This window comes from Crinia signifera, chromosome 3, assembly GCF_055691185.1.
Source record: "Crinia signifera chromosome 3, ASM5569118v1, whole genome shotgun sequence".
NCBI lineage: Eukaryota > Metazoa > Chordata > Amphibia > Anura > Myobatrachidae > Crinia > Crinia signifera.
The window spans coordinates 58,939,669-58,951,991 of NC_139219.1; the positions used below are offsets into that span (position 1 = coordinate 58,939,669).

Sequence of the window (12,323 nt, forward strand, 5' to 3'; positions counted from 1 at the left end):
CCTGCTAGGAGGGGGAGTCAGCCTCAGAAGCTATATCGATGGCTTTCAATTAACTGATTCAAACTTGCAGATGAGTAGAGGTGCCCCCTTGGGAGCAGGAGCCCGGCGGCAGATAACTCCATTGCCTCCCAGAGTTACGCCTCTGAAGTAAACATTACCGGTCATTATGATGGATAACAATGTTTGCTTGCCAATTTTCACACCAATTTTGACAAATTCACTTGGCACTCAAAGGGTTAAGAAAATGAGTTAGGAGCTGATTGGTTAGTAGTTTATCTCCAAACTTTAATACCTCTCCCCCTTGGCCAGGATCATCTTTATCGTCTGTTTCATGTCTATTTGTGTGTCTAATGTATTTGCATCATGATTCCACAATACACAGTGCTTTATATAAATAAATAATAATGTATTTCAGTCGGAATACAGAAGTACAGGAGCTGGAAGGTAAATGATTCTGTTTTGTAGGAGACTTCGGCCCTCAGGTAAGCAGCAGTGTCCCTAATGGCTGATGTGCAGCATCACAGAGCTGATTATTTATACTGTCTCGAGGGAACGGTAAAATGAAGATGAAGACAAAAGATTAACAGATAAACAACAGTTCAGTAAATATACATACGGTACGGTACGTTCCAGCATGACTCACTGCATCCAGCATGAATTAAGACTCTCCTATTAACACATACTGCGCTGAATTCGCATGGGCTAAATCTACAGTATAAGTAACATTCGTTGTAACTCTAATGTGAAAAAGTGGGGGAAACAGAAGTTTTCCGGTACACAAAAAAAGCACCTTGGTATTTGGATCAAAATCCCTGCCAACTGTCCTGATTTTTTCAGGACAATTCTATTGTTGTCAGCCAAAGGACTGGGTAGTAAAAAGGGGGCGACCTCACCAGAAATGTGTTGGTTTGGGCAGATTGGAGGTGTGGCTTATTTAGCCCACAAATCTCCAGAAGGGAATGTTAGTATGTATGACGGATGTAACATAAAAGCTTTGATGGAGATGCTCCTCTCACTTGGGGCCAGATGCACTAAGATTTAAAAGTGATAAAATGGAGAGTGATAAAAAACCAACCAATCAGCTCCTGCCTGACATTTTTCATACACAGTTTATCACTTTCCATTCTATTTTATCACCTTTGAAGCTTAGTGCATGTGACCCTTGGTCAATTGTAGATGATGCAGTATTTGTATGTGTGTAATTGTGTGTGTGTGTGGGGGGGGTGCATATGTGGCAGAGGGAGACTGCACCAGTGAGCATAGAGATTTTGGGGAATTTAGTACAGGCTAACCGAGGCTCTTATTGGACGTGGAAGTCTATTCCCTAGTTGATGAGCAGTGTGGGCAAAGTCTTGGAGTTGGCAGTGGTTTGTAGCTGTAATTGGTGAGTTTAGTCTCTACATATTGGTGGGTGCGAGCAGGGCCGGATTATAATGGGGCACAAGGGGTCAGTAGCCCTGGGCCCCCCTCTATCTAGGGGCCCCCTGTGGTTGGCATGTATTTTTTAAGCTAATGGTTTTGTGCATGGGAGTGGGGTAGTGCTGCAGCTTCACCTATCTGCCAATGTGACAATGATTAATAATGCTGAGCATAAGGAGTCAATTCACACTGACTGCACTACTAGTAGTGCAGTGCATTACTGCAGTACTACTAGTAGTGCAGTGCACTACTGGGAGTTGACTAAGTCCCACAAGACTTTGCACAAGAGGTCAGAGGCTGAGTGGCTTGTGCTGAGCTCTGCTTCGTGGAGCTTATCATATGCTTCTCAGGCCCATGAAGGATAGCAGCAGCAGCAGCTGCCTTGTTATGGGAGGGTTTTTAATCAGAGGCAGTGCTGAGCCTGTCAGGGCTCCTACAGAGTAAGGTACAGAGGGACAAACACAGGCTTTTCATGTTTATTTTAACCCCCCCCCCCCCCCCTGCAGTTGACCATTGACCAAGTTTATACTGCTCTAACTCTGTGTTTTGACAGTGTAATATTCTCCTGTGCAGTTTGCAGCCAGAAATGACAAGTAGGAGGGGGCCTCCCTTTCTAAAGTGCCCCGGGCCCCCCGAAGGCTTAATTCAGCTCTGGGTGGGAGAGAATGTTGAGTGAGATGATGCTGGAGATGTAAGAGAGGAGAGACTAAGAGCTTTGAGCCTTATTCTAGTTCACTCTTTCTGTCAAAATCCTTCTTAGATGGACAAAACCATGTGCACTGCAGGGGGCAGATGTTAAATGTGCAGAGATAATTAGATTTGGGTGAGTTATTTTGTTTCTGTGCAGGGTAAATACTGACTGCTTTAGTTTTACACTGCAATATAGATCTCACTTTGAAGTAAAACCCCACCCAAATCTAATTCTCTCTGCACAAGAAACATCTGCCCCACCTGCAGTGCACATGCCTTTGTCCATCTAAGAAGGATTTTGACAGAAAGAGTGAACTAGAATAAGGCCCTTTGTGAGGATGAGAAAGGTAAATTGTATTCTGTATGGTATGGGGAGCCATAATAGAGAATGCCAGATCTGGAAGTCAGAAGCAGAGCAGCGGGAGAGTAAAACCAGCCTCCCCATGGATTTAAGGATAGATTGAAATGCGGACAGTGGGAGATATAGAGGCGAGACTGGAGGAGGTTGCTGTGGTTGTGGCAGTCCTGGGTGGAGACAAGGATGGAGTGAATAGGAGTTTTGTTAGTGTAATAGGTGAGGAATTGTCTATAAAAGGAGAAAGGGATTATTGATTTCTCTCCTTTCTGGGAGTAACCCAGAAGGCAGAATCAGGTGCCTACTCCAGGCACTTCCCATTGTTAGGTCTCAGCAGAAAGCAGAAAATCTCCGGTCTATGCTATTTTTATAGAATCTCTTCATATTGGCCCTGCGGCCCCTGCCCCTCTCTACAGATCTGCAATTCCTGCTGGATCTCCGCATCCTCCTCATACATCACTAGGATGGGGGGAGATGCAGCAGATCCACCCCCTCTTCCAGTATTTACCCAAAAGATTGGACCTACTTGGGAGAGTAGGTATCTATTTACTGGATTTAGGGATTAATGAAATGGCTAGAGACAAAAATGATAGCAGGCAGCAGACATGAGCAACACAAGAAAGCAGTGATGTCAGTGGTAGTAGTCTTCAAGAAAGATTTATTGGCCCAAACAAATCTTTCTTCCCAAATCTCTCACTTTCTGAATCTCTCACCCTATTAAATTTCACCCTTGGACTTCAAATACTCTATTTCATGTATCACTGAGAACAGAACTTTAGCAGTGAGGTTTTTGGTCACATATCACTGGACAATTCAGTTTACATTTAAAATGAAGCCTTAAATGTGATAAACCACCAACCAATCAGCTCCTACGTTACATTTTTCAAACAAAGCCTGTGACATAGTATTTAGGAGCTGATTGGCTGGTTGTTTATCACTCTCCATTTTATAATTTTCAAGCTTAGTACATCTGGTCCTATGTATTATGGTAAGATCCAAGTAGGGGCAACAGGCGTGGTCGTGCCCAAAGCCTCCCCACATTAGGGGCCCCCACACTCTCCCCCTGATTAGCGCATGACACTAGTACTGAAATCGTAGCCCAGCATGATGCAGCTGTATCTGCGATTTCACCACTATAGCTGCGGCCAGCATCACGCATCAAGGTACTGTTGTATTTACTGTCATCCTCCCATGGGTTTTCACAGTCACCACCATGGCCGCCGGGATTTCTGTGATGTCCAGGAGCTAGGAGTGAGGCGGCACCACTTCCTCAGCAGCGCCAAGCAGTGTGTGACTGGTTGGCAGTGGGCTGTGAGCTGTATGGCATGCGAAGATCCCTACCGCCATACGAACGGATGTGTACAGGCATCGGTCCATTTGCATTATCAGGGGAAAGCACAGCATTTTCATGCTGTCACCCATACAACACTTGAGGTTCCCCTGCAGCCACCCCCGCCCCCCCTTTGTGTGCGAACGCCTTGGTGAGTTTGTAACTCGCGGAAGGCATCCATACAGATGGTCTGCATGCATGCTCAGACCTGCAACATAGGTCCGCGTGCCAAATACGATAAATAGCAAATCAACCTGAATCACCCCCAGAGTTCTAATGCAAAGGCAAAATGAGGGGAGAGCATGTAAATATGCACTGGTAAAAACAAAAAAAACTGTTATAAAAAGGTTTAACGTATTGTGTAGATATAAGCACAAGGCGGAAGAGATGCCACAGTTGATAACCAATGACAATATTACACCGCATTCTTTTATTAAAATGCGCCAGGAGCAGCCAAGACCAGAACCTGAGCATATAAATCTGCAGGCGAGGTATTGTGTACTGTTGTCTCTACAACTTGGAGGCTTCCTAATGGTTTTGGCAGACATACCTGTGGTTAGACACCTAGCCTGTACCCAGCTATAAACCCAGAGTAACCTTCCTGCAGATCATAGGGCCATTGTCCCTCAATCTAGTTTAGCCTGTTTCCTTGTTCCCGATCCCGGAATACTGTGTTCCAAGTTCCATTTTTGTAATATTGTCTGGCTATACTGAATGTATTATTTGTACTTCTTCACGAGCTTCTGGACCTCTGTAATAACAAATGAAAGCTCTGAATTAAAACCTAAACTATTTTTTAATGAAAACCTATTTAAAATGATGCAGGACTGATGTGAATGGTCAAATATTACCTGTAAGGCGCGGCGGAATATGTGTATGCTGATATGTTGTCTGTGGTGCTTAGGGGCATGGTTATATGTGAGGTGATGGCAGGGCCGATGCAAGGCACCGGAGCGCCCCAGGCGAGTCGGGGTGGGGGTGGGGGGGTGTGTACCTGTCCTGCGGCTGTGTATATAAAGCTTGCGGCGGCGGCAGCGGGGGGTCCCTGCAGTCAAGAAATAACGAGCGATATCCGCCTGGCTACGCGGAAGCGCTTCTGTTGTGAAAACACTGGCCGAATGGCGCACGCTGATTGGCTGAATCTCAGCCAATCAGCGTGCGGCCAGTGTTTCCACAACAGAAGCACTTCCGCGTAGCCAGGCGGATAGCGCTCGTTATTTCTTGACTGCAGGGACCCCCCGCTGCTGCCGCAAGATTTATATACAAAGCCGCAGGACAGGTACCCCCGCGGCACGGGGGGGGGGGGGGGGGGCGAAATGCAGGGTGTGCAAAATTTTTCAAACACAGTTTGTGACATGACAGGTAGGAGCTGATTGGCTGGTTGTTTATCAATCTCCATTTTATCACTTTTGAAGCTTAGTGCATCTGGCCCAAAGAAAGATACTCTAGTAAGAAGAGGAGAAATGGAAAAGCTAAGAGGTAATAGCGTAAGTATGGGAGGTTTGTAAATTAAAATTGAGGCCCTGTGTGTTTTTAAGTACGTTTGAAGAGAATGGTGAGTGCAGTTTGGGAGTGACTACATTTGTTTCTGAATAAAAAGACTTGTACTTTAGCAATTCAAGTGGCGCTGTATAGTCGGCTATAGTAACAGGGTTATTGCAAGCCCGAAAGGCAGATAGAAAGGGTCAGCTGCACTAAATGAATTACACATTTTATAATACAGTAACAAAAGAGAAACATATTAGCAAAATAATAACAGCTAATACAATGCAAAATGTGCCCAGGGTGAGATTCTTTATTTTCTTTTAACAATGACAATGGCATGTTTTGTACTTTAAAGACTGTTGAGTAGAGGAGGGACTGTCCTCAGATGGGAAAGCGACAGGTCAGTAGGTGGAAATGGAGAAGCAACATGTCTGGAGGAGAAGATATGGAAGAAGCGACAGACCAGGAGGATATGGGGAAGTGACAGGGCGGAAGGAGGAGATACAGAAAAAGCAACAGGCCGATAGAAGACATGGGCAGGCAACAGTTTAACAACTTCAGTTATTCACATTAACAAATATATATTCATAAATGTTATGCTTGTAATAACCACACACATACAGAACAATGGCTTCTGGGTAATGCTTAAGGGGAGGAGCACCACACACAAATGGGGACAAAGCAGAAAGTAATCAAACTTCACTGCTTTTCTCACAGTAATGCAATCGCTTGATTTCTATGTTTGGGACCCAGCAATGCTACAGTGCTTCCACCATCGTAAGACTGCAAATGCGTGAGCGTTCATTGCCAGTGATTAATCCTATGGTCCTCTCTCCCATCATGTCATCCTATGCTGCAATGGATGACACCATGTGAAGGTGGCATTGGCTACCATCTCTGGAATGCTTTGCATTCTTGAATCATTGATCTGTGCAGCGTCCTTCAGCTGGATTCCTCCCCTCTGCCAGGAGTTAACTCAGCGCAGTAGGGTCTGAGCACTAGAGAATGAAGACTCCCCCATCGCTGGACTCCAAAGGTGTAAACCACGCTTACAGGCTTACACGCTTACAGGCTTACACCTTATAATTTGGTACTTGTATACTGGCACGGCGCCCACGATTTCCATCTTATGGCATCTTATACAATTTAAAATTGTATACCATTGTATATGGCATACAATGAGATGAGATGAGATACGATTTTAAATTGTATAAGCACACTAATGGGTGCTTTCAATGTTAATTGGCCCCCCTATAAGATTTTTAATTGTATAAGCACCCTAATGGGTGCTTACAATGTTAAATGCACCCCCACGCCACCCCACTATCAACGCCAACTGGAAGCGTGGCGAGCGGCGGCGGTACACGTCCTCTGACCTTTTCATACCCCCACTATCCACTATCGCCACACTATATAAAATCAACTCCACGCCGACATGGTTAGTGGGGGTATGAAAAGGTCGGAGGACGCGTACCGCTGCCCTTCGCGGGCTCGCCACGCTTCGGGTTGGCGTTGATAGTGGGGGTGGCGTGGGGGTGCATTTAACATTGTAAGCACCCATTAGGGTGCTTATACAATTAAAAATCTTATATGGGGGCCAATTAACATTGAAAGCAACCATTAGTGTGCTTATACAATTTAAAATCGTATCTCATCTCATCTCATTGTATGCCATATACAATGGTATACAATTTTAAATTGTATAAGATCGGGTCCCATTGCATCGCATCTCATCTCATTGCATACCACATTAAGCCTTATGGTATGCAATGCGATGGGCGCCGTGATAATACACAAGTACCTATAATTTTTTTCAAAAGGTACCCTATGGATTATCTACTGGAGAAAAGGACAGGCCTATGAGGGACCCTTTAGGTGAGTATGGATGTATGTGGGGTGTAATAAAGCTGTAATTTATTCTGTGTATGTTCTTTGGGTATTAGTTCTGTAGTAGAACTACAAGTCCCAGTGGGCCCATTTATGCCCCGCATGTCGGGACTTGCAGTTCGCCAAACTCCAGCATGCGGAAAAGGCTTAATGATCCTTGTTGTTCTACAGAACCCAATATCTACTTTTAACACATTTATTTATTCCTTTTATACCATTAGCCTGGCGTTCACAGCCCAGGGATCAGCACGGCCCGAGCAGGGGGATCCTCATACTTTGGCTGACGGACCTTATGTAAAAAAGTGTCTCCCGGCTGTGGAATGACACCACTGGATGTTGGAGCCTGGTGCTGATTTTGGAAATATGGGGGACCCCTACTCCTTTTGTCCCCTGTATTTAGGGAACCAGGGCCGGGCCAAGAGCCTTGTGCTGGTTATAGAAATACAGGGGGACCCCATCTGATTTTTCACCCTGCATTTCTTCAACCAGGACCAGCTCAATGAGCCCAGGGCTGGTTATGCTCCTGGGGGAAGACCCCATGCCGGTCTTTTAAATATTTATGTTTCTTCATATTTTTTTACACAGGCTCGTCCGTATTTGGCTTCCGGGAAACTTGACAGCCAAATATGAATCGCTTTACCATTGGAAAATACGAATCCGGAGCTTTGTAAATTAAGCGTATTCCCCATTCGTATTTTCGGGTTGATCATGGCCGATACCATTGTACCCATTTGTACACGGGATCAGCCGTAATCGGCCTTCTTAGTAAATTTCCCCCTAAAATGTCTGTAGCACATGAACTTGCCTGCATAATGCAGCACATACTATGGCCCTTATTCTGGTTGGTGCGGCCAGAGCCGCACACGGGGCTCCGGCCGCACAAACCAATCCCCGCCCACGATACGGATCGCCACGGCCGTCCGTACACGGACGGCTGGCGATCCGCAAGAAAATGGTGGGGCGTACGCCTCCACCATGGTGGGAGCTGCCCCCTGCATTCGATGGTCGTCGACCATCGAAGGCAGGGCCGCACGCCCCACCAGGTCCCGCAAGCTGAGACCACACGGACAATCGTCCGTGTGATAGCTTGTATGGGGCCGGAGAACTGACATCCGGCGACGTCAGCTTTCCGCCCCCATCACTGGCGTCATACCCTCATTAGCATGCATACGCCCCGCGTTTGCATGGGAACGCCCATGAAACGCGGGGCGTATACATAGGGAAATGAGGGTATGAAGCCCCTCACGCCCCTATACGCCCCCTTTGCGGCGGACGAAATACGTCTGCGGCGAATGGGGCTGCACATGCGCAGATTGACCTCTGCGCATGTGCAGACTGAAAACATCGGCGGTACGGCCGCACGCGGGCCGTACCGCACGATGCAGAATAAGGGCCTATATGTAGAACAGGACATTTAATTTCCATAGAGAGGTATCCATGGAACACCAGGGACTTCTGTGGATAGGATTCATAGAAGACATTAGCCCTATACTACTTACAGTAGTAGAGGATGAAAGAGTACAACAGATAGATAGCAAAATGCCCATCACATCTTGAACTAGTATGTAAATAGATCATGTTGCCTAGGGACGGTGCTTTGCAAACCTAGGTTTTTGCTTTGGTCACCAAATTTAGAAAGAAAACCACAGAATAAGTGATATCATTTAGAAGAGCATTCAAATCTCCCACTGTTGCCACCATTTGACTGGCACCACCCACTTCCCTAGTAAAAAGCATGGCCCGGAAGGGTGATGACACAATTTGTGCTAATTTGCACCACTGTAGCCATGTGCACATGTTTAAAAATGCCAATATTGTATAGTGGGCAAGGATGTCACAATCGCACCATCACATCCCCTTGCCACCCATCTAACCTACACCATCCGCTGTAAAGTTGGTAACTATGCTCACACCTGTACAGATTTTAGTGGGACATCTCACGTTATTAATCCCAAATTAGTAGGCGCCCCTGGTTAATAGGCTAATTCAAAGTGTATCCGGTCGATGGATCTGCGATGGCTAGATCGACCACGCTTAGTCAAACTTGTCTAGTTAGACGCCTAAAGATAGTCGACCACGTCTAGCTCGACCCAGCATTAGAGCATCGGGAGCGTGGGCTACGGTCACATGAGTTTTTCACAGTTTTTGGTGTCAAATGTCACAGGTCGGCTTGGTTCATATTTTAAGTTCCAAGTGGACAAAGTGAGATTATAATAGTGTGCCGAGAGTAGCGAGGCACTGTGCCCGAGGCATGGCGAGCAGACACTGTGCACATATACAGTGTCCACGGGGACCCCTATGATATTCAGCACCAAAAAAAAGTGAAAAACTCATTTCAACTAGATCTCGTCGCTCTAACGCTGGTGTCTAACTTCCGTTACTGTCGATCTAGACACGGTTGATTATCTTTAGGCATCTAACTACACGGGTTCAACTAAGGGTGGTCGACCATAAAATGGTCAATCTAGACAGCTTCTATCCGCTAAACGAATACCAATTCAAAGGGTGTTTTCAATGTCAGGGGATGTATTTGGATGGACTAGCACTTCAGACGCACAAGCTACACCTTCAGAGGAAATTAAACTGAAGTTAGAATATTGGAAAAAGTTGAAAAAGAAGCAGCAGACAATCATTCGTGAAATTTAATTCCAAAAGGTTCTATTTCTAAAGGTTTGTGATCTGAAGCTAGATTTCAGATGCCACCAAGTGGCCTTATTGGCTTATTTTGATGATGGGCTAAATGTGCTAATTCTTTCAGACATAACCTGAAGTCACAGTTTTATACTGAAGATACATTATAATGAAAGGAGTTTAAAAAATAACAAGTAGAATGTTGTTGGACTTTATATTCTGCTAAAAACCTTTATGTTTAAAAATGTAGAATTAGGGTACCAAAATGATACAATCTATTTTCTTTGAGAAGGTGCTAAATAAATAAAATAAATGAGAAGTAGAATCTTGGTTGCTATGGGCAACATCCCATCTTCAATAGAACTCCCATCTTAGTAAATGTACCCCTTACAATCTATTATCAGACCAAATGCTCATCTCACATTGCAACTCTCTGCAATAATTCATTGCACATACCTGATTGCTGTCCTTTTCCACAACATTTCTTATGTATACAGGACATTTACTGATAGACAAGTAATGTAAAGATATATAAAAAATATATTATGTATCATATTATGTATGTGATCTCTATATACACAGCACCAGAGGCAGAACTCTGGGAGGCAATGGAGTCATCTGCCGCCGGGCTCCTGCTCTCAAGGGGGCACCTCTCCACCACTGCCAGTTTAAATCCATTAATTGAAAGCCATCAAAATCGCTTATGTGGCTGAGTTCTGAAATATGTGTTCTCCCTCTCTTTCTACATACAGTTATAATATATATTTCATAACGGACTATAAATATTTTGAATAACGTTGTGTGTGTGTGTGGGGGGTGGGAGGGTGGAGGTGTGGGGGGCACCAGTATTCATCTTGCCTCCGGGCAACTGGGACAAACTTACGCCACTGCACAGCACAGTATCACCCCATTGGGGGATCACACAGTTCTACACCTTATGGCAAATTAAGGAGCATTTTAACAATTTCCAAAGATATACAATTATATATGTTCCCTGGATTATATAAAAATTAGAATATATTTGTAGTCTCATTTTTTTATTTTTCCCAATTTTATTTTTTTAAATTAATTGTATTTTTTTTTTAAATGGTCTACAGTAAATATTGAACGATGTTATTGTTCTTATTTTAAAGTGGCTCACCACTGGATCTGCTACTAGCGCTAGGGCTGTTGAGTCTGACTAGATGTTGGACCTGAAAGGGTTAATTGCTAAAGTAAATACATTCTATTAAAATCAATTTGCAGAATACAACATAAAGCAGCCACAGGGGTAACCCAATGATACTGGTCACAGACTGACCTATTGCCACCCAGGATGCAGACAATACATTTATGGGGAAAAGTCTGTAAAGTTCCAGCAAATCCCTGTCTAATCTAATGATATTACTTCCTCCAAACACAGAAAAGAATATCACCCACATTTGTGTTAATACATATAGATATACAAAAGATACATACATGTAACAATGAATTTTTCCTCATACTGAATGAATAAAGACACAGTTACCTTATTCCTGACGCCACAGAAGCTCAGCCAGTGATGAAGAAATGAACTGTAGGTAATAGGGTTTGTGGTGGCCTCCTCCTGCAGGGCTAGTGATACACACAGGGTGAGCAGCACTGATACATCAGCTCAGTGTTTGTACCACAAGTGCATGGTGCTGCTGAAGGTGAGGATGAAGTTGGTAATAGCATCAGACAGCATCTCTGGGCTCTCTATTAAGGTGCTGGGGTGACAGAGTACATGTGGGAGTGCATTGGACCTCTTGTGGCTCCGCAGGATGCAGCTGAAGTGTGTGTGAGTAGCAGGCTGAGAGGATTCACTTGTTACAGGATAACAATGTGTAGTCAGGGTGAGTCAGCTGGAGAAGTACAATCTCTACTAATGCAGATTACAGCCTGGCAGAGAGCTGCCTGGTTCTGTGTCTGGGGCAGGTCATATGGTAAGAGAGGCATCATGTGTGCAGCAGCATTGCTGACACACTACTCACTTGTGTCACTAGTGCAAATCCTCCACTGCGCTCTCTCTCTCTCTCTTTCCTACAGTATTAATGTGTAACATTTATGATATTAGGCAAATAGTTTGAGTATCATCAGATTGTGCTACAAAGTCTTTTGTTATGATAACAACTGTTCTGAATGATAACATTGTATAATCTATAGTACCTGTCATACAATATTGTATATTGCTGTATTACGTTTCCACTGATGCCTCATTACAATAAAAAAACAAATAAAAAACAAAATAAAAAATTGTGCTACAAATATTTAAATTTTGGGGAAAAATATTCAAAGAATTTGTGTAACAAAACTTCAGAGCCTGATTTTGACTTGGATGCGAGGCCAAGGATGAGATGTACTAAGCCCTGAAAAGTGATAAAATGGAGAGTGATAAACCACCAACCAATCCGCTCTTTTTAAACCCAACCTGTAACATGGCAGTTAGGAGCTAATTGGCTGGTACTTTATCCCTCTCCACTTTATTACTCTCTATTTTATAACTTTCGAAGCTTAGTACATCTGGCT

General features: G+C 44.3%; 1 protein-coding gene across 1 annotated transcript in view; it reads right to left on the bottom strand.

Annotated features, from left to right (window-relative positions):
* Positions 1-11,737, bottom strand: part of RD3 (RD3 regulator of GUCY2D) — a 63,773-nt gene extending 52,036 nt beyond the window's left edge. The window contains exon 1 of the mRNA XM_083175861.1: positions 11,305-11,737. The gene's annotated coding sequence lies outside the window, so the exon portion shown is untranslated. The remainder of the gene's footprint in view (positions 1-11,304) is intronic.
* Positions 11,738-12,323: the final 586 nt, after the last annotated feature.